This window comes from Nicotiana sylvestris, chromosome 2 (genome assembly GCF_000393655.2).
Source record: "Nicotiana sylvestris chromosome 2, ASM39365v2, whole genome shotgun sequence".
NCBI lineage: Eukaryota > Viridiplantae > Streptophyta > Magnoliopsida > Solanales > Solanaceae > Nicotiana > Nicotiana sylvestris.
In genome coordinates, this window is record NC_091058.1 from 177,565,746 (window position 1) to 177,589,643 (window position 23,898).

The window sequence follows — 23,898 nt, forward strand, 5'->3', positions numbered from 1 at the left end:
TTGCAGAGGAGATGCTGCCCAACTTTACGTAAACGAGCTACTAGTTTAAGTTGCGGACTTAGCCTTTACTAAACACTGATTTTGAATCTCCTTATGATGTGGTAGAAAGAATTGAGTTGTTTGAAGAATTTCTTGGAAGGTATTAAGGACTTAACGGAGTTAAGGTATGTTAAGGCTAATCCTTTCCTTCATTTTGGCATGACCTCGTAACTACATGTGTTTGATAACGAGACATAAAGAGAAGTTTGTATTCCTGACTTATGTACATTATCCTAGTCTTATAAGTTATAGTATTATCCCTTATCGGGACATAATATTCAGTTTAGTATTGTCTTATTTCAGACAAGAGAGCAGAGAGTCTATATATATATACAATATTATAGTATTTTACCACCATCGAGATATAATCGATGGGTAGGCCCCTATTTGGCAACCTCTGATCAGATGGTAAGTTATATACTGAGCCTATTGTGGCAGAGCGCCTATGAGCGAGCCTAGATGGCCGAGAGCCTATGAGCAAGCCCAGATGGCCGAGATACAGAGCCGAGTATGGTTGAGAGCCTATGAACGAGCCTACTACGGCAGAGCAGTTACACATACCGAGCCTTATAGGGTTGGACAACTATTTTACTTACTCTATTGAGAGAGATGAGTCAGTATCAACAGTTAAGCAAATATTGAAATTATATTTGACGCCCAGGTACTTTTAGTTATTATATTATCAGTTCAATTTCAGCTTTCAGTTATTCTGTTGCCTTACATACTTAGTACATTATTTCGTACTGACATGCCTTTTGCTGGGGATGCGTCATTTCATGGCTGGATGTCCTGATAGACAACTGGATAGACCTTCCCATTGTTAGGATCGAAAAATATCAGGTGTCATGAGGAAGCTAGCAAAACAAACTTTGAGCGACGGTAAATCATACAACAAAGAGAAATCTACCAAAAGAGACCCAAACATTTAACGTGGTTCGGTCAACTAACCTACGTCCACCGCCGAGATGAGCAATCCACTATATAAAAAGAGAGTACAAAATATCTAGAGAACAACCTCACGAAGAGGCAAACACAAGTGACACACTAACAATTGTCCCGTAAAGATCTCCCTCTAAACACTACTCTCAAGCCCCTATGGCTACATTGTGGATGCTGCTGAATGAGAAGGACGGGTCTTCAATTTATAGAACACCAAACCTTTTCCTACAAGAAAAAGGACTAGCCAAATATGTGAGATTTTTAGTTTCCTTCTACAAGAAGGAAACCCCAATTAAGGTAAATATGTTTCCATTTCCTTCAACAAATAGGAAAACCAAATATGGTAAGAAAATTATGGAAAACACCTAACAATTCACCCCATTGGCCTGACTTTTCTGACAAAATAAACTTGATCCACCTTCTTCACATAGCCTTCAACAAGTCGCATCTCCAAATCTCCACCACGAAGTTAGTCTCAACATGCGTAGCACACCGGTCAAATTTCTCAAACAAAAATCATGATTACCGTCAAATAGGTTGCGGCCAGAACAGAACCCGCCAAGATAAACCTGTCTTGAACCTCACTCTAATACCACTTGTTAGGACCGTAAAAATATCAGGTGTCATGCGGAAGCTAGCAAAACAAACGTTGAGCGACGATAAATCATACAACAAAGAGAAATCTACCAAAAGAGACACAAACATTTAACGTGGTTCGGTCAACTGACCTACGTCCACTGCGGAGATGAGCAATCCACTATATAAAAAGAGAGTATAAAATATCGAGAGAACAACCTCACGAAGAGGCAAACACAAGTGACACACTAACACTTGTCCCGGAAAGTTTTCCCCCTAAACACTACTCTCAAGCCCCTATGGCTACATTGTGGATGTTGCTGAATGAGAGGGACGAATCTTCAATTTATAGAACTCCAAACCTTTTCTTACAAGAAAAAGGACTAGCCAAATATGTGAGATTTGTAGTTTCCTTCTACAAGAAGGAAAACCCAATTAAGGTAAATATGTTGCCATTTCTTTCAACAAATAGGAAAACCAAATATAGTAAGAAAATTATGGCAAACACCTAACACCCATTAGGCAGAGTCAAACATCATCTTGGTTGGTAAACTCTACTTCCTTGGAGTTCATTTTATATGTACAGGTTTAATAGGTAGGTCGAGGCCCTGTCCCGACCATGATACAGTTTTGTTATCTCTAGAGGCTTGTAGATGAGTCTTGTATGTTTTGTATAGCAGTAGATGTTCATGGAAGCTTTGTCAACTTGCATTGTTATATATATATGAGAGAGAGACGTTATTTTCAGTTGATTCAGAATATGGCCTCACCGGCCTACGTTGAGGGTTACCCCTCCAGAGTTCACGGTTACAGAATGATATGCTCGGGCCAAGCATGGCACCGTGTTCCGACCACGCCTCTTCAGGTTTGGGGTGTGACAATAAGGGACCGCAAAAATGACTTCCAAAAATTGGGCTGGTCTGGACAAGTCTACGGGCCATATCTGTGGTCCGCAGACCAGTTATGCGGTCGCAAAATGGACCGCAGAATCACCTAACAAAATTCTTCATGCAAAATCTATGACGGAAGTGCGGACCACCGAACGATTATGCAGTCGCATAATGGACAGAACTATGATCTATAAAATTCAATAATATTTTTTCTCAACTTTGCGATGGGTATGTGGTCCACAGAATGGATCTGCGGTCGCGAATATGGCCGTATAGTTGCCTCCTTCAGCAGAAATTTCCACAAAGTCCTCGATGCATTCTTTAACCTAAAAAGTCCATATCGCACTCCGAACACTTCAGCCTACCTCGGCACCACAAAACCTTAAATTACTTGCCAAAAATTTACGGGACCTTACATTATCCCCCACTTAGTATCATTCGTCCTCGAATGAGGAGTAGAGTCCACCGCAGACACCTAACATAACATATCTCTTCCCTCACACATCTCAAGCTCCCAAATTTGACTAACTCCTAAATTTTTCAAATATTTCGGTAGAGTTTCCTCTGTACTTGGGTCTATCCACCTGCCAGAGAATCACTAAAACCACTCTTAACAACACATCAACAATTCAGCAAAGCATCACATTATATCAATAACACAAATCTCAACCTTACCAGTAATACATTATCAAAAGTGATATCTGGACATGAGTTACACATATTTAAATCATAACACCAAGAAAGTACCTTTCGAACCACAACTATTTGTCTATACAAACAAGTGAGAATATTTTCTTTCCACTACACCCTCGGCCTTTGAGGTGACCTCCTCGACTCATAGACTTCACCGTAATAGTTTAACGGAGACAATCCCAACTTCCGGACTAATCTAACAAGGATGACAATTATGTTCCCCTCATATGACAACCACCCATTAACTTCACCTTCAATAGCTTCCACCGTAATGACAGACAAAGGATTTCCAACTACCTTCTTGACGTAGACACATGAAACACAGGGTGAATAGAACAACGATGGGGAAACATCATACTCATAGTTTGACCTATTACCTTCAAGATTACACAAGGCCTAATATGACTACACCTATTTTACCTTTATTAACAATTCATATAATATCTTCATGGAGAAAATCTTGAGAATAACCCGTTCAATTTCTTCAATTCTAAATCTCTACGCTAAACACCCAAACTAAACGTTTGGGGACCTTCAACAATTATAATAAGATGTGCTAGGATGAATATGACCATAAAATTTCCTACCCAATATGTTTGATTATAGGAAGATGCTTCTTCTTTGACATATTTGAACCTTCCACGCCCATAGATTTACTATAAATAGGAATAACGATGTTTCGAGTTTGAGTTAGAATTATTCAAGAACCCATCAATATGCTAAGCATGGAATTTTAGGAGGTTATATCCTAAGAGACTTGAAGGTTACTACCAATAGCGCTATCATGCTTAATCATTGTGATGACATCTTTGATTCGACAAATGAGGCATAGAGGTAACTATAGCTAGTATGCATTGATGATGCGGGAACCATGTACATGATCTTGAGTTGTAAAAGAAGTGATTCATTTTAGACATGTGATATGGGAGGCATGATCGGGAGGATAAAGACGTTAGCGTCAGTTATTCTTGGAATACGATGAGTTATGAAAGGTATAGTAACAATTGTTTAATTCTATACGTGCTTTGTTCGACAATAGTAAGTCTTAAGGAGAAATAGCCAAGTACGTGACACCAGTCGCCTTCTTGAGTGTAAGGAAAATTAGTTTAACTCGAAATGAAATATTCTTGCACCATGAATGTGATAGGTTTCAAAAATACATGAAGTTGCATTACACTCTCATCAGTAACTGACATAGGGATCTATGCCACAAGCCCACGAGGTTGAAAAAGAGGTTGAACACTTGTGAGATTATTATTCTGGCAGCTTAACCATTCCCGATAGTTGATCCTATATGATAGGACTAGAGATGCGATAAACTTGTCTTTCAATCAGTATGCTCATGATATGTGCCAAAATCTGAAGCATCCACCTGAATTTGGGAGGGAAAGGTCGCGGTAAGGCTACTTAACTTCAACAACACATGAGTAAAACCATCTAGCTAGGACATCTCAATATTGGAACTAAATCATGCATTGGTTAGAGAGGTTTTAATGGTTTATATGATGCTTCGGGAAGAAAGGCAAATAAAACTCCTATCTACCCAAGGATATGGAATGCTAAGGATAGTAAACTCTCAACACATGACAATGACATAGTAAATGATTCTAGAAGCTGAGTGTTTAAATATAACGGGACCTAGGGAGGTACTGTAAGGTAACCATGAAAGGTTTGTGAATGTTCATAATGAGTTCGCCATGGGTCTTGTGACTTGAAAAATACCCATATGCTAATGAAGGATGGGAAAAACATGAGAAGAGGTTGTGATGCTACGATACCCCAAAGGTGCATTCGGTCTTGACCGAGAGCCTATTAAGGATCCTTAAGAGAAAGGAAGTGCTACAACGACATATAGAAGGGCGCGATTTCTCATGGTTATCCAACAAGTGTTAGGAAACTAGCACAATGAATTTACTAACTAAGGAACACAACCAGAACATGTTGTTGAGGTGTAAAGAGAAAATGCACACTTGTTATAAACTAAACATGTTTCTGCTATAACAACTTTCTAGCTGTAGTTCCCGACCACGTCGTGAGCAGCTATAATACTAGGAACGAGGTGAGTTACTCACTGAGGTATGATCTAGGTGGATTGAAAGTTATAATGAGATGAAAAACAAAAGATTTTCCCATGATGAATTTGTGAAAATATCAAATTTTAGAGAAGCTTTATGCGGAGAAGTGACCTTTTCAATTGACATGAACACGTATGATAGGTGCTGAGACATGCTCTTATGTTATAGATCGCGAGAAGGGTTCATGATGGTGTTCACAAGGGAGTAAAGTGATTCCTTAAATACTATGAGCCACATACATAGGAGAGGAGAGAGAGGCTCAAGAAAAATCTCAACACTAGGCTATCTTACATTAGATTCGATATCATGTAGGTAAACATTATAATGGTGCATGCACAAGCATAAGTGAACAGGTGTTATCTATTTGAATCAAAAGGTCCTATAATAAATTCATCAGGTATAGTCCTTTGTTGAGAATTTGGGGAAGCAAGTGGGAAGTATTAACCTATAGTTATAACTGAATTCAAGGAAATCGTTATAGAACTCAATTCCCCAAGAGGTTGTAAATAAGAGAATTGCAATAAAGATGGTTTACGAATAAGGCATCTCGTTAAAAGAGTAGATACATGCAATGTTTTGTGATTCAGTTTCTTGTTAAAACCATATTTATGTAGACTTTTCAATACAGGTGTTCATATACAACAAGGAGAATTATGTGGTGCTCAGAATGATGAAGCAAGGAGTGACTTACTTGGTGACTTTAGGTAAACAGGGCAGTGCCTTAATGGATGCCCCTCGACTTCACATCCATAACATACATTAGTACCATAGTGACATACCCCCGAATGACATCTCCTACACTTCACACAACGGGGATGAGGTCCACTAAACTGACTTGATATTTACCTTTTTTGCATGCATCATAAGCATCCCCTTTATCCTTCCTCTAAGCCTTCTTGGCGGGAGTAACAACCTCTATACTGGTTTGCTGTATGGGCCTTTGCAATTTCCCAAGCCTACCACCCCTAACACGATCCTGAACATACTCACAACACGACACTAGATGTTCCTTCCCGCATATTGGGCAGACCGATATGTGTGTACCCAATCTAGGGAATTTGTTCTTCTTCTACCCCCTCTTTCTAACATATTTCAAGAGTCTTCCAACATAAACCCGAGTGATGCTTCCTCCATATAAAACATTCCTGCCTATTGGTACTAACAACCCTCTTTCGTTTCTTAGGTGCTCTCACTACATGATTTGGTGGTGCAGTAACCTTAATAGGAATAAGGACACCTCCCTTAGAAACTAGTTCTTCCAATCCCTCCACGGCTCGACCCAATCTCCCAATGAACTCTCGTGCAATCTCCCCCAAGTTCAATGGCAGGGTCATTCCCTCCGCTCTGTTTCGAACTCGTGGATTACTCATCTGGAAAATGAGACATAACGATAAAATTAGCTCCCTATCTTGAGCTCTATCGCGCAATTTGGAGTATTAAAGAAAGGTGACATTCCTAAATATCCAATTATCCTCCTCTTTATAGATGTGGTCTACAACACACCAATAAGAAAGACTCTACTACACACGGCTCCGATACATTTTAGGACTTTTTAAAACTTTAGGCTCTTATACCAAGCTTGTCACGCCCCGACCTCAGGGAGCGCGACCAACACTCAACTAAGATACACCGGTTAAGCAAGCCTGCTAGATGCCTTCTACCCAACCTTGTCCATTAAAAATATAAGAGTCAATACAAGTGATAGACATGAGAAGAGTCGAGTGTTCCACATTCTTTTCCCATTACTCAAAAGAGATTCATTTACAATTTCGAAAATATTACAAGTTCATAATTACGAGAGAAAACATGTTTCCCAAATACCAACACTTCTAGTTCATTACCCAATATCGAAAACCACTTACAACATGGCCATGAAGCCTCTAAGTACAACAGAAGAGTAGTATGAAAGTGCCTGCAACAAGGCCCTGGCTATACCTCAAAACAAAAGGAACAATGTCAAGTGACATAAGGCCCGGAACAAAGTAGGGCTCACCGAAACCTGCAGAATAGAGAGTAACTACTAACGAGGGTCAAAGTTGCCTGTTGACGAACCACCTTCATCCATTGAAGATGCAGCACCCCCGACAAAGGGACGTTAGTACATATGGAATAGTACTAGTATGTAAAGATAAATGCCATATTTCAAAATAGAATGCCAATATAAGAAAGAGAAATCCATGGAAATAACAAGAAACAATTAATGATATCCAGCTGCCCAGTTAACAACTTTCAAAATATGAAAAATAATATATATATATTTGGCTGGGAGATCATTAGTATCGATATACTACCATAATTTTAGCATGAAGTCCAACATGGACCGATTGGCTAGGCCGTATCACCAAAAGACATCCAATCACAGTCACAATCACAATCACAATCACCACCATGTGTGCGGCATGGCGTCTGATCTTGACTCGATCGACTAGGCCGTCTCACCATAATGTCGTGTGGATCGACATCAACCTCTGCTAGCAATCATCTCATCCCAATTAAGGGGAACAATCTCAACACATCAATCTCATCTAAGGGGAATATTCTCAACACATCAGTACGAGAATTTACCCTTAATCACACCTACACCGGCACATGTAGTTTCAGGGTTAGGTTGTTTTAACCTACCCTTCCTTGATGACTAACAATACTCCCAAAAACATTCTTTTTCTATTTTCCATACAAAGGAAACAAAAATACAAATACAATCACCTCATAACCTTTCACATCAATTATAACTTCATTAGTACTTTCAACCACTCACATTATGTCATTGGCTCTCTTGGCCATACGTATGATTCTTTATTCATGGCACGGTAGCCGTATCTCATATTCCACATTTTTTATTTCTTTACTTTCAAGGATCATCATCATAAACATCAACACATAGAAATATTCTGAAAATCATAACTTTAGGTTCATTAGTAATGAAAGCTTTAAACACAATAAATTCCTTTCCAAAGAATGGAGCAAAATGACTAGCAATTGAAGCACGAGTTAAAATCTTAAACGAGTGACACACCATTTATTATTGACATACTTTTCCCCATAAAAGGGCAATACACAATTTTAACTCATGAATATGTAAGAACTCAAAACACATTAGAAATATTTACAAAGTATAGCATGGTGATTTATGATTGAGGTAGAGGTTCAAATCATAGGAATTAGTTAAACCAACAACATTTGAATATGACTTGAGTACATAAGCTTTTCGGAAAATCTATTTTTTGAATCAATTTGGAACAGTTGAAACCGGGCTCATTCCGTAATCTTTCACACATTATTCTCCAACCCACTTCTTTCACTTTCAAACATCTTTATAGATTATCAACAATAAAAATATTTGAAATCAAGGCCTTAAGTATATATATATATATATGAGCAATATGAATCTTAGGCGCATTGAGTTTTTCTTTCCAAGTTAAGCATAATAGGTTTTCATTTGAAACACTAATTGGAGTCATAACATTTTAATACATAAACCTTACTTGAATTCATTCTCAAAAGAGATCATGATAAAATAGGAGCAATTGGAACATGATTTGAGTATATATACCTTTCAACACAACACTTGTTTAGAATAATTGAATTTATTAGGAACAACCGGTACTTGGGTCAACCATACTTGAAACTTATGGGAACAACATGAAATTCGATTCTAGACAGAAGTTTAGCCAACATACCTTGCTTGAACTTTATTTAGATTACTACAATGTCCCAATACTCTTAGCATTATCAATCTATAGGAAGATAGCAAAAATCAGATGATAATTAGAAAGATTCTCATGGTGTAACTCTCTTAAGAATTTGGTCAAACACCTATTGTGCAAAATTGTCTACAAAGATCTACAATGGTAATCCCTTCCTCCCTCAAACAATTTCAACAAGAAACTACTCAAAATAGTTCAATAATCTCACATAGTACCACCTATTGACACATGCAAGTCCTATCTCAAACTCCATAACCTACTTAAACCCATAACAATTGCTTGAAGGCTTTAGGACAAGGTCTTACCTGGATAGATGATGGCCTACTAAGTGATTCCCTTGAATCTTCAAGATTGGGCAAGGATTGATGATCAATGCACTTGGGAATCCTTCATCTCTCTCTAAAGCACTCCACTCTCTCTAAAATGTGTATTTAACCCAGCCAAAATAATCCCAAAGTTGTTTTGTAAGAAATGGGGTAGGGTTATAAAACAGAAAATAGGCCCTCCGTACTCTACTCTACGGTCTCAGAGTGGACCGCAAAACAGGTATGTGGTCCTCATAAGGGACCGCAAAATTAACTTCCAAAAACTGGGCTGGCCTAAACAAGTCTGCGGCCAGATCTAGGGTTCACAGACTAGTTATGCGGTCGCAGATGGACCATAGAATCACCTAACAAAATTCTTCATCCAAAATCTATGATAGAAGTGTGGACCGCGAAATGATTATGAGGTCGCATAATAGACCACACAATGATCTTACAATTCAACAATTTTTTCGCTGAACTCTGCGATGGGTATGTGGTCCGCAGAATGGATCTGCGATCATGAATCTGGCCACATAATTACCTCCTTCAGCAAAAATTTCCACCAACTCCTCGATGCATTCTTCAACCCAAAAAGTCCGTACTATGGTACTACCTCCGAACACTTCAGCTTAGCTCGGCACCACAAAAAAAATTACTTGCAGGAAATTTACAGGGCCTTACAACCTTATCTGTTAAGGATTTGTATTGATAAAATGATCTGGAGATGTATCCTTAAGACATGCCAATCTTTTGTTTTGCAGGCTTGTCACGCATCCCTATCGACGTGTTTGACGTAGGGGGAATTTATTTCATGGGGGCCTTTTGTTAGCTCACATGGCAACAAATACATACTTATAGTTATGGACTGTGTGTCAAAATGGGTGGAAGCTATGGCACTTCCTACAAATAATACAAAGGGAGTTATTGATTTTTTGAGAAAGAATATATTAAATCGATTTAGCACTCTAAGGGCAATAATTAGTGATGGGGGTACTCACTTCTGCAACCGAGTCTTCACAAAGTTGTTAGAAAAATATGGTGTTCGCCACAAGTTCCCCCCCCCCCAATCACCCATAAACAAGCGGGCAAGTAGAGGTGTCGAATAGAGAAATAAAGAGTATGTTGACAAAGACCATGAATACTGCAAGAACGGATTGGACGAATAAGTTAGATGATGCACTCTAGGCCTATCGTACCACTTTTAGAACTCCAATTGATATGTCTCCATATAAACTGTTGTTTGGGAAAGCGTGTCACTTACCCATGGAGTTGGAGCATAGAGCTTTGCGTGCATTGAGGCAATTGAATCTCGATATGGAAATTGCTGGTGCAAGTAGAGTCATAGAGTTGCACGAGCTTGATGAGTTTCATTACCATACTTTTGAGAATGAAGATGATGCATGGGAAAAATATTCTTGAGCAAAATTTTAAACCTGGAGACGTGGTATTGCTATATAACTCAAGAATGAAATTATTTTTGGATAAGCTGAAATAAAAATGGTCGGGACCATTCAGAGTAGTGCAAGTGCTCTCAAATGTTGCTGCAGAATTGAGTCCGAGGATGCGACGCACATGTTTAGAGTGAATGGGAAAAGGTTGAAAAACTACCTTGGAATGAGTAACAAAAAATGAGAGACATATGTGATACGGTTGAACGAACATTAATATGTGAGTGAAGTATAATCCAGAAAGTCTGCATCGTGCCGCGACGTTAAATAAGACGCTTCTTGGGAGGAAACTCATGGTTTTGTTGTACCCGCAATGTTAAATCAAGCGCTTGTTAGGAGGCAACCTAATTTTTTTGTTTTTGTCTAGTTGTCATTTACTTTTAAAAAGAATGTGGGGAGGCAACAATGAAGTGAAGCTCGCTTCGCGAGATCGACACCAAGAATGTTGTGGAGAAAATTCTTGGGGACAGCAAAGTGTGTCTCGCTTTGCGAGACCGAGACCAAAAGAGAGAAAGCAGATATAGAATGGACGGCGAAGTGCCCATGGCTTCGCGAGATTGAGACTGGCCATAACTGAACAGGTATAAGGGCGCATCTCCAGGTCGCACATTGCGCTGTCCTCGCTACCCTTGGCATTTTTTAAAATTTTTTTCTTCAATTTTTTTGCTTTCTAGTTTGTTAAAAAGAAGAAAAGAAAATAAAAAGACACCCTCTATAACTCAAACACATAAACCCTCACTCTCTGTCACTCTAAACACACACGCCTAAAAACCCCACTCTTCTTGCTCCTCCCCATCACCCCATCTCTACCACTACAACTACTGCTGCTGCTACTACTACTACTACTGCTACAGCTACTACTACTGCTACTACTATTACTACTACTACTGCTACTACTACTACTACTACTACTACTACTACTACTACTACTACTACTATTACTACTACTACTACTACTACTACTACTACTACTACTATTATTGTTATTATTTTTCCTTTAGTTAGTCTTTCCTCCCCACCCATGACAGTCCTCTCCCGTTCCCTTAGATCATGACACTATTGGCAAATTGAAACAATAAAGCTTAACAAAAGTTATGCACATAAAGTGTCCGATGAATTGCCCGAATGAATTTATTTGGTGAGGTTTAGTGAAGTCTGATTACCTAACCTACTTCTATTGGTCATACGAACATATCTTAAGTGTAGGGTGGCCGTTGGGTGTCTTATGAACATTAATTGTGCTCTTTCTAAGACAAGTATCATCCGCGGTCAATTTAGGCACGAATGAGGTATTGCCTTACCCATGTATTGTTGAATTGTGTTAATTAACATGGAATAACTATCAAGTTACAGACAGATGCAAAGGGGCTCCAAATAGTTGATTTGAGTGCTACTGATGGCACTGTAGCAGAGGATCCAGGATTAGCCGTTGTGATCGATGTTTACTGCTGGTCCTCACCACGACCCGAGTGATTTTTAGGGAGTTTCTGACAGCCACCCTATTTTTGATCTTGGTTATTTATATTTTTGTGATATTATGCAACTGAGGATAGTTCACATTCTTTAGTGTGGGGTGGGGTGGGGTGTAAGACCTTAATTTTTGTGGCATGTGCTTAATTGCTAGAGATACATTTTGAATTGCATGATCACATTTATAGCCATTGTAATTGTAAAATTATAGTAGTTTTTTCTATTATGTCTTAATCCTGGGTTTTCTTTAAACCGTGGTTCTTTCCCAAGGATGCAAATTTATTGAAGTGGGTATTTTTAGGTAGATTTTTTTTTCAAACTTTTCATAGAATTATGGACTTTTCCCGATGATGGATTACCTAGATAGTTTTCTTGAGGGACTAAAGTCTAAAGAAAAATACAAAAAGATTTTCTGTTTCTCTTATTTTATTTTCTCGTTGAACTGGCAAAAGAATTGGATGAAGCTTGAGTGATTTGTGCTTTGACATGTTTTATATTGAGGCTTAGGTCTGAAGCATTTGAACTAAGTATTTTCTTCATGATCTATATAATTACATGCCTTGAGAACATGTGTGGCTTTGTTTTTTACACCGATGCTCATTTTTTCACTCTTATGATTAATTTCTGTGTGCTGAAATTTTATGATGATTGTGCTAGTTGCTTTAACTTGACAGTCAGGTCAGGTCAGTCCTAAGTGAGTCATGTGCATTGTGTGAGGTGAGACTTTAGTCTACTCTATGCAATCCTTGTTAGTCTAGAACGTGTCCCGTGTGTGAGTCAAAGCGAAATAAAAGTGTTGGAAGTTTGGGAAGTGATATAGGTTTTCTTTGATTGACACCCCTTTTGAGCCTGTAGACCATTTCTTTGGCAACCACATTACAAGACGAATTCCCTTTGTTCTTAATCAGATCTTGTTGAACATTTACCTCCGAAAGCACTCAAGTAGCAAGAAGAGTAAAGAAAAAGATTGGGGAGCTTTGGAGTGGAACCATAGAAAGGCCGAACATGTGAACTTGTCTACAAACAAAAAAGGTACTAGTCGAAAATACCAAATTAAGGAGAATCCTATATTGGATTATTATTAATAAATTCACCACAAGGCATCAAGCCAAGTGGCATATTTGCTAAAAAATAAATAAATAAGGAGAGTGAAAAAAGAAGAAGAATAACACCTCCATATCTTTGCCTGGGCTAGTAAATATTTATATGTTAATGTGCTTAATTAAGAAGGGCATAAATATGTATGGTTTAATGGCAAGACATTTAATTAGTCATGACAAGAAGGTGCTTAGAAGAGAAGTGTAGTGTATTAAAGTTCTTAGGAGGGTTAGTCACTATTTTCACAAATATATCCTACCCGTACATTAGCCAACATTATAATCTATAAAGTCCTACTTGATCCTAGACTTTGCGAGCTAAAATTAGTAGAGACTTACACTACGGCTAAGCCTATGGTACGAACTTGGGTGGCATAAGAGTTTCTTTGTGTGAGTGAGCAAATTCTTCCGATCTAACAATCCTAAATTATATTTGAACTTATATTTGAGTGTGTGGACTACTTTCTCTCTTTGATTTGTTGGTGAGGGCACATAATTTGCGAAAGATTGGTAGAGACCTTGATTTTTGAGAAGGCACAAGGAGCGAGCCATAGTGTGAAATGCATTAGAGTCAAGTTTTGAGGCGAGGATGTTAGAAAGAGCCACATGAATATTTTAAATTATATTGGCGTGAGTTTAAAATTTGAGGAATACTATGAAGAGTGCATATACTGGCTTCTAAGCGTTTATCTAAACCATTGTCATTGTTGTGATGCTTGAGTATATTTTGAAAGGCGTTTCTTGCTTATGTGCTTAATTTTAAGTTGCTCGCGGACGAGCAGAAGCTTATAATGTGTGGGATGGTGATGAAGGGTGAAAAATGCATGTTTTGAGTGTGTTTGTGTGTTATTTCGTCTGTGAGTTGCGGGATTTCACACCACTTTTGACGTGAAAATATGCTCATTATGTGTTTCTTATGTGTAGGTACAAATTTACGCGAAAAAGGATCAAATGGAAGAAAAATTGGTGAAAAAGGAGCTGAAGAGAGAAGTCCGGGACAGCGAAGCAAGGTTCACTTCGCCATACCGGGATCGGAGCAGAAGAAACCAGGAATTCCCCAAAAGTCAACCCTGGGTTTGCACGATTAAAACCCATGTCGAGGGGTAGATCTCGCTACCCGTAACCCACTAGTCAATATATATGTTTGATTGAGTCCAAATTGACTCTCAAATCGCAAATTTTTATTTTTCAAAATATAGTAAAATATTTCCAAAATGTCTCTCCAAACTTTTAGATTAGATGTTAAAATTAATGAATAATCTTGTTATATTATCAAAATTGAGTTAAAATCACTTACCCAATAGCTTGGTAAGAAAATCCTCTTCTAAAATCGCCTTTCACCGAGCATAGGGCTCAAAATGTGATAATATGAGACTAAATCCAAAAATCTCACCCTTTTGTTCAGCTGCAGAAGTGCAAATGTGAATAGGGATTCGCAAATGTGGTCACTCGTAAATGCAACAAATACATCGCAAATGTGACGCCTGAGCAGCCCAAGGAATGTAGCAAAAGCAACATGCGAAGACAATCCCCTTGGCAAAAGCGACCCCTTGATCGCAATTGTCGTCACCCCTGCCCAATTGCACCATCGCAAATGCGATCCAACAGTTCGCAAAAGCGAACACCCCATCACGAGCCAAACACGCAATTGCGATGCCGACCTCGAAAATGCGAGGTTCACAAATGCGAACAGGATCTCGCATTTGCGAGAACAACATCATTAGCCCAAAAACAAGTAAAATGTGAAACTCACTCAAATAATCTGAAACACGTCTGAAACTCACCCGAGCCCCCGAGGCTTCATGCCAAACATCCAGAAGATCTAAAAATATCATACGACCTCGCTCATGAGCTCAATATACCAAAATAATATCCAGAACCACGAATTGAACACCAAAACACATGGAATTCACAATAAAGCCCAAAAATCTCTAAAATCACAACGAAGCTTATGATTCCAAAGCAACTTGGAATGATACAAAACTTTGCACACAAGTTCCAAATAAAAAAGCAGAACTATTCTAAGTCCCGGAACAAAAATTCAAACTCGATAGCTATAAAGTCAACCTATGGTAAATCTTAAAAAAAATCTAAACTTCTAAATTGCCAACTTTCGGCAAAACGAGCCAAATCAACCTAAAAGCCTCCAAATCCCATTTTGGGAATACACTTAAGTCCAAATCACCTTACGAATCTATTAGAACTATCAAAACACTGTTCCAGAATCGTTTTCACAAAAGTCAAACCTCAGTCAATTTTGCAACTTAAGCTTCCAAACTAATAATCAAGTGTTCTAAATCTACAAAAAAATTCCCTGAAACCAAACCGAACATCCTCGCAAGTCACATAACCATAAATACACACACGAGAAGCTTCAAAAGGGGAAACATTATTCAAATACACAAAACGACCTGTCGGGTCGTTACATCAAAACTCAAAATAGTGAAAAATAAGCAACTCTCAAAATTCTGGACATAAAATAGACCTTATAGCATTTTACTCTCCGCGATCGCGAGCCACCATATTCGTGATCGCAATGCTCAAATATACATCGCCTCTTGCCTCTTCTACGCGAACACGAATACGATCACGAAGGCCAATTGACCTCTTCTCTATCTGAATGCAAGCATCCTTACTTGAACGTTAAAAGCTAAACTCGCCCAATCCCTCTCTTCTATGCAATCATGAAGTCCATTACGCAATCGTGATTCACCACTTAGCACCTCTGTGATTGTGATTCCACTTCTGCGATCACATAGAATAACAACCTTATGCCTCCATTTCCTTCTCGCATTCGCACGCACACAGAAAACTAGCAGTCACAAAATGGCTCAACTTAACTCATACCAACCTATTTCGCTACCCAAGCAAAACTTGCTCTTTATAACTCAACTCTTAGTCTATATAGAAATACTTCTTCTAAACCATCTGCTTTCTCATATTCTGTTGGTGGCACCGATCTCATGGAGGTAAATCATACCCCAAAGTGAAACTTTAGGCTGTGTAACCCTTATCATCAAATAAAAAACCAAGCATATGATCCACTAACTCTTCCAGCTCACGAAAGTCCTATATACCATAGTATAAGAATAACTGAACCTCGGGCGATGTATCAAGTTGAAATCAACTACTTACTTAAGTAAAATACCACATAAGTCCCGAAATATTCTGTTTGAAAACTTGTAGTACGTGAACTATCTCAAGAGTTAGGAGTCTACACCATATTTTCAAAAGCACAGTTAAATATACGGAACATCTTCATCTCAACCCATACCTCACTTCTCCTTAAAGGACAAATCTTGAACATAGGTGACTGTGTATTTTATTCTTTACGAGATAAGCCCAATTTGATCAAACCAGTCAATCTATGCTCAAGTTGACTTTCCTATCAACATGAAAACCATATCAGGTTGGAAAGTGTCTTCTCTATCCATGATTGTGACTACACATGCCTAATAGGCTCGGTCTACCACAAAAATACTCCCCCCACTAGGGCTGAAACGGTAAGAACTCACCTTAGAACACAAGTTCCTTCCACTTTCTCGAATTCTATGGTTAATATAAGCATTCTGAATGCCTTTCTCATACTCTGGCTAAGCAAAGCGTAACATATGTCAAGTCAACTGTAGGAACTAAATTCCATACTTGCAGACGGTCATAGCCTTCTTTAAAATATATTAAACATTCTTTATAACTCATCTCTTAACATGATGGTGTGTGAGAATCTCAATACTCGGTGAATTATATAACTCTACTATGATCCATTCTCGGTGATGGTCATATCGATTGCTTTCAAATGTATCGAACGTTCTCTATAAGTCATCTCTTAACACAATCGTGTGTGAGAGTCTCAATACTCAATTTCCTACTCAAACTATAATAACAGTCATGCCCTGGTGCTCTAAGTACCCAACTGTAACGACCTGATAGGTCATTTTGAGTTCTAGCTTTATGTTTTGTGATTTTAGACCTTGAATAGCTTCATTTGATGTTTTATGACTTGTGTGCGTGGTTCATTTCAATTTCCAAAAAGTTTAGATGTGTTTTGAAAGAGAAGTTCTAATTCTATAGCTTTTATGTTGTTGGAGTTGACCACAGTCAACATTCTCGGTAAATGACCTCGGATCATTTTTTTGATATTTTTGATAGGTTCATATAATGATTCATGACTTGTACATATATTTGGGTTGGGTCACGGGTGACCTAAGGCTGTTTTGGTACTTATAGTTGAAAGTTGGAAACTTTAGTATGAAACTTTGAAATCATTGAGTTTTGATGCTTCGTTCTTAGTTTTGATGTTGCCGAGGATCTATTAGAAACAACCCATCCATCTCAACAAGCTAGGGGTAAGGCGGCATACACACTACTCTCCCCTTATCCCACTATGTGGTATTATACTAGATGTTGTTGTTGTTGTTATTCTTAGTTTTGATGTTGTTTTGATTTTTTGAGCGTGCGAGTGATTTTGTGTAAGGTTTTTATACTTTTTAGAATATTTGGACGGAGTTCCAGAGGGCTCAGTTAAGTGTTTGACCATTTTAAATCTTGTCGGAATAGCTAATGTGCTGGTGTTTCTTAATGCTTCACTATCGTAAAGCATGTCTCATAATCGCATAAAAGGATTGGGGCTGGGGAAGGTTGTTCTTCACGATCACGGAGCTTGTCTCGTGACCGCCTAGTGCATTCTGGTGCCGATGGGAATTTTATTTGCATTAGGGGCTTAACGGTCTCATAAACGAACATTGGGGCCAGGGGCGTTTATTCATCACGAACGCGATGGGTGGGATTGCGAACGTGAAGGCTTGGGGGAGATCGCCTTTCGTGGATGTGGAGCAGCCTTCACGAGTGTGATGTTCTATGACTGTTGGCCTTTGTGAACACGAGCGTCCTTCCACAAATACGAAGAAGGATTTTCGTCCAGGTATAAATAGTGCTGAAAATCAGGATTTAGCTACTTTTCACCATTTTTGATACCTAGACCACAGATTAAGGAGATTCTTGAGAGGCTTTTTCCCCAAAACTTTAAAGATTCTAGTTGTTTGGAGGCTTATGCTAAAGGATAATCAATTTTGTAGAGTTCATTTATTCCGAAAAGAGGTAAGTATCTTGGTTAACCTTGATTAAGGGAATTAGATTGTATTTAGATATATTTGATACGTGCTAAATGTGTTGGGGATGATGTATATGCATTTTTCATGGTTTAAGTATGCGTGCAGAATTAGCCTTATTCATGTCTTATTTGCTTCATGTATTATTTCTCTTATGTTTTAGACAGTTTGTCAAATTCTTGTGTATTTACATGCTTTCTAGTAACTATATTTAAGTTTTGTTGAGATAGTTAGGCATTATGGTTCTTGAGATGTTGTCTTGCTTATTGTTGCAAAAGTTATGATTAGTCTCTCACGTTGTGTATCATGCTTAACCATTTTCCTTGATGTTTTATTCTTCTTACTTTGATTGGTACTGATTTACATATGCTTGGTGAGGATGAGAGATTACGCATGATGGGAGTTTTTTGTTCTTGCAAGGATGAGTGATTATGCACGACGGATATTTCCGTGCTGTGAGGATGAGAGACATTATACGACAGGTGTTTTCGTGCAATTAGGATGAGTGATATATGAATGATACGTGTTTTCATGCTTTGTGATATGATATCTTTTACTCATTACTTTTTGTTATGTACATTTGTGGACTCATCTATGTTGTTTCATGGTTATCATTTTATTTTTTTGATTAAAGTTGTGGAGATAGGTCGAGTGTGACATTTGAGAAACATGATGGTTGTTTCCTTTAGTTTATCATTTTGCTACTTCTCGTATTTACTCTTATTATTTCTCTTATTATTTATCTTACTATTTTCTTTTTCTCTTTTTATTAACTACATAAGTTTATAAAGTAGGTGTCTCGTCATAGCCACATCTATACCTCATTGAGGTTAGACTCAATACTTACTAAGTATATTGGGTCGGTTATACTTATAGTACACTTCTGCACTTCTTATGCAGATTCAAATATTGTTACCAACAGAGTCTTGAGAGGTGCTTAGCTATTACGAGACAGGATACTCAAGGTAAATCAGCATACTCTTCCACATGCCTTGGAGTCACCTTTCCATTATCTCTATAATGGTTTATTTGTATTCAACAATATTGTAATCCTTTTAGACTTTGTATTTAGCACTCTTTAGAGCTCATGTATTTCGTAACTCCAACCTCGGGAGGTGTGTATGTCAGTTGTATTATTTTAGACTTACTTTGTTGTAAGAGCTTTTACTCTTTGTTTGTGATATATTGCTGTTAAATGCCTAGTTTTGTTTCTATCAAAATTGTTAGGTGTTGGCTTGCCTTGCTAGAGGGTTAGGTGCCATCATGACCCCTTTGGTTGGGATTTTATATAGTTCCAAGTAGGTATCAAAGCCATGTTGCATAGGTCTCACGAGTCATGAGCAAGCTTGATAGAGTCTTGAGGATCAATGACGTTTGTACTTATCTTTGAGAGGCTCTAAGGCTTTTGGTAAACATCACTTTCTTTCTTTCTATATTGTGAAACTTTGTTGTGTCCTACAGTTTGAATGTTTATTCTCTTATTCTCTCACATATGGTAAGGACACGCGCTTCAACCGCAGTAGAGTAGGAGCCAGAGCCCCATGTTATAACAACTACAAAGGGCAGAGGTAGAGCTAGAGCCTAGCCCAAGGTATGTGTAGCAGCGCCTACATTTACTCATGCTCATGCTAGAGTAGCGTTTATTGAGCCTAGACATCTCCAGATAGCGAGATTTTAGTCGAGTTGAGCTGGTTGGGCTAGCTCAAGTCCCATAACGATTTATTGCTTCTAGTGCTTTAGGACACCTTGGTCTATATGGTTGGCCTTATGGAGAGCATGGTTCAGGCGGGTGTCCTTCCTATGGCACCAGTCACTTCTTAGGACTGGGGAGTAGCTTAGACTCCCGAAACTCACACTTAGAGCAGATGGTGCAAGGGTATCATACACCAGAAGTACTACCATTTGGTGTGATTCAGCCTGTTGTTGCAGTGCAACCTGATGCTAGGTCCGCGATGTCAGCTAATGAGCTAAAGAAGTTGAATAGGTTTCCAAAGTTGTTTCCTCCTTACTTCAGTGGTGCTCCTTCAAAGGATGCCTAGGAGTTCTTAGACTGATGTCATGAGATTCTATGTGTTTGAGACTGGTTGAGTCCACGTAGTGGAATTTACAATTTTTTAGATGCAGGGTTGTCACGATCCAAAGATGGCGCCTAACACCTATTTCTAGGAAAGCCAACAAATAATATGCGGAAAAATACTTCAATAATAATAAGAAATAGTTTCAAAAGCAAAATAAATAAAATAACTGAAGTTAAAAATATCAATACAAATTAATCGACCCCAAAATCAGGTGTCAACGAGTACATGAGCTCTATAGAATACTGACTACAAGGTCCGAACAAAGTACAATAATGTCTAGAAGACTGAAGAGTGAGAACATAAGATAAAAGAGGGGATTTCAAGGCATGTGACAACACAACAGTGCTACCTCGTGATCTCCAAGAAAATTCGGACACAACTCAATAACAACACTCGCTAGCAACAACACCTGGATCTGCACTCTAACGACCCAACTGGTTATTTTGAGTATTTTATCCCTGTTTCCTTATTTATTGCCTCCTCTATATTATATTGTGGTTATGTGACTTGCCGGAGTGTTTTGTTTCGGTTTCGTATGAGTTTCAGAGTGAAATGGGACACTTAGTCCCTAAGTTGAAAGAGTTGACTGTAGACTTTGTGTAGATGACTCCAGAATGGAGTTTTGATTGTTCTAATAGCTCCGTATGGTGATTTTGGACTTAGGAGCATGTCCGGATATTGATTTGGAGGTCTGTAGGTCGCTTCAGCGTGAATTGGCGAAAGTTAAAAAGTTGAAGGTTTGGAAGGTTTTAAAGTTAGAAAGTTGAAGGTTTGACCGGGAGTTGACTTTATTGATATCAGGGTCAGATTCTGATTCCGGAAGTTAAAATATGTATGTCATGTCATTTATGACTTATGTGCAAAGTTTGAGATTAATTGAAGTTGTTTTTGTATGAATCGATATTAGTTTTGGAAATTGGATGTTCATCGTTTGAATAGGCTTGAATTGGGTTGCAATTTGTAGAATCGATATTGTTTGATGTGATTTTGGGCCTCGATTAGGTTCGTTATGTGGTTTGGAACTTTTTTGTAAATTCAGACGGGGTCCCGGTGTCCGCGTATGTGATTCGGATTGAATCCGGAACAATTTTGGACTTGGTTGATTGCTGAACCATTGCTAAGTCTACTGCAATCACACCTGCGCACTTAGGGTCACAAGTGTGGCACCGCAGAAGCGGCCCTTGAGTCGAAGAAGCGAAAATGGTGATTCTAACTCAAATTTGGCTATTATACATGAATCCATTGTTATTTTTGTCATTTAATTAGTGTTTTGAGTTAGAAAATTTGGGGGGAAATTGTGAAACTTCTTAAATCAAATGTTGGGGATTTGAAAGGCGATTTGCAGTCGGATTTGAGGAATTTTTTTATGGTTGGACTCGTTATCGAATGAGTGTTCAGATTTTGTAAGTTTGGTCAGATTTCAAGACGCGAAATGACTTTAATGTTCGAAATAACTTCATATAGAATCGAGTCGTTCGGGGTTTGACAATCACGAGAAAAGCATGCTAGTAGGTTGAGTTAACGTGTTTTGAGGCAAGTGTCTTGCCTAACTTTGTGTGGGAGAAATTAAATTTGTGTTAATTGTGATATGTGGAAGTTGTGTACGCAAGGTGATGAGTGTGCACATAGGATAAATGTGGTAATTGATCGATTTTGGTTATGAAGATTCTTTCCAAGACTTTAATTGAGTTGCCATAACATGTTATATTCATCATCGGTAGTCTATCTTCACATGCTTTACTTGATATCATTAATACTTGCCTTATCTTTTACTTACTAAATGTCTTTACATGTTTAGTTGAAGTTATTGTTCTCTTAGTTCCTTATTCATTATATACCGGTGAGTTCCTTTATTTGAAGTTGTTATTTCTTAAAATATCTTATTGTTCAATTTGGTGTTGAAGTTATAAAGGTTGTGATTAACATTGAGTCAAAGTTGTAAATTTGTTGAAATACCATTATTTTGAGTTATTCACTTTCAATTGCTATTGTGAGACTCTTGTACATATTGTGGTTGAGCCACAGGCTATTTATTTTGAAAACACTATTATTGTTGACTTCTTTGGCAAGTTGTGGGATTGGGCACTTGAGGTGTGACTTATGATACGCATGTGGTGCTATAAGGATTGGGGTTGAAATGCATGCGGTGATATAAGGTGGGCTTGATACGCATATTGCTAGTAGGGGTACTACTTGAATCCACGTGGTGTGATAAGGTGGGCTAAAACGCAAGTAGCTATTTAGAAAAAATAATTTTCAAAACTAAGTGCAAGGCTTCCGTGGTGATATAACGAAAGATTGTGATTTGATTTGATAAATGAGACTACGAGGCGGTACCACAATAATAATTCTTGTTATACCTTTCATTTACATCACTTGTGTTTTAGTTGCATTGCTTCCTTGGCATTCTTATTATGTTTTTTTTCGTGATGTCTTAATTGGTTTAGTTCAGTGTAGCTATTCTGGTTATATTTCTTCATTGTATCATTTCCATTGTTCTTCATTATCATACTGTCATATACATATTCAATTTTCTTATTTATTTTAGTAGGTGTCTTAACCTAGACTCGTTACCACTCAACCGAGGTTAGGCTTGATACTTAATAAGTACAGTTGTGGTGTTCTCATTCTACGCTTTTGCACATCTTTTTCTTCAGATCCAGGTACCTCTTACCAGCCTAGGCACCAGTGAGTCGAGAATGGATCGAAGACTTCAAGGTAAACCTGCTAGCGTCCGCAGACCTCAGAGTTACCCTTAATTTAGTTCTATATCATTCTTCTTTTATTATATACTAATGTATAGGGATGTTCAGCGTACTCATGTAGAGCTTGTGACTTAGTACCATCGGATTTTGGGAGTTTTATTCTGTTGAGTTGCGTAACCCTTTTTATGATAATTGTTGGTCAGTTTGAAAGTTTTTTCATTGACTTAGTTAAATTCTGCATGTATGTTAGGCTTACCTAGTCTTGGAGACTAGATGTCATCATGACATCCTACGGAGGAAAATTGGGGTCATGACATGCACACAAAGTGCAGAGTATAGTATGAGTACAATCGACCCCATGTAGTCAATAAATATCAAGTCTAACCTCAGGCTGAAAGAAGTGACGAGATGGGCAAGTTCCGAGGCTCACTTTGCACAACCAGCAATAGCAATAACAATAGAATAATAACATATAAAGAAAAGCACCTCAAATAATAAGAGGTTTAGCTTAACACATTAGAAGAAAGAGTTGATATGCATTTCAGACATAAAGGTTAAGGCATCAACTTCCACAAAATTCACTTAGATAGATATTTAACAAGATAAAATTGTCATATGAAGCTCGAAACATATAGTAGAGGCATCAAATACCATTTAGCATGACAAATAATACAATTCTATGCATGCATATCAGATATACATGCCAAATCAATAAAAAATCACAGTTTAAAATACTAAGTGTATATAATCTTAGCACATTCATATTGA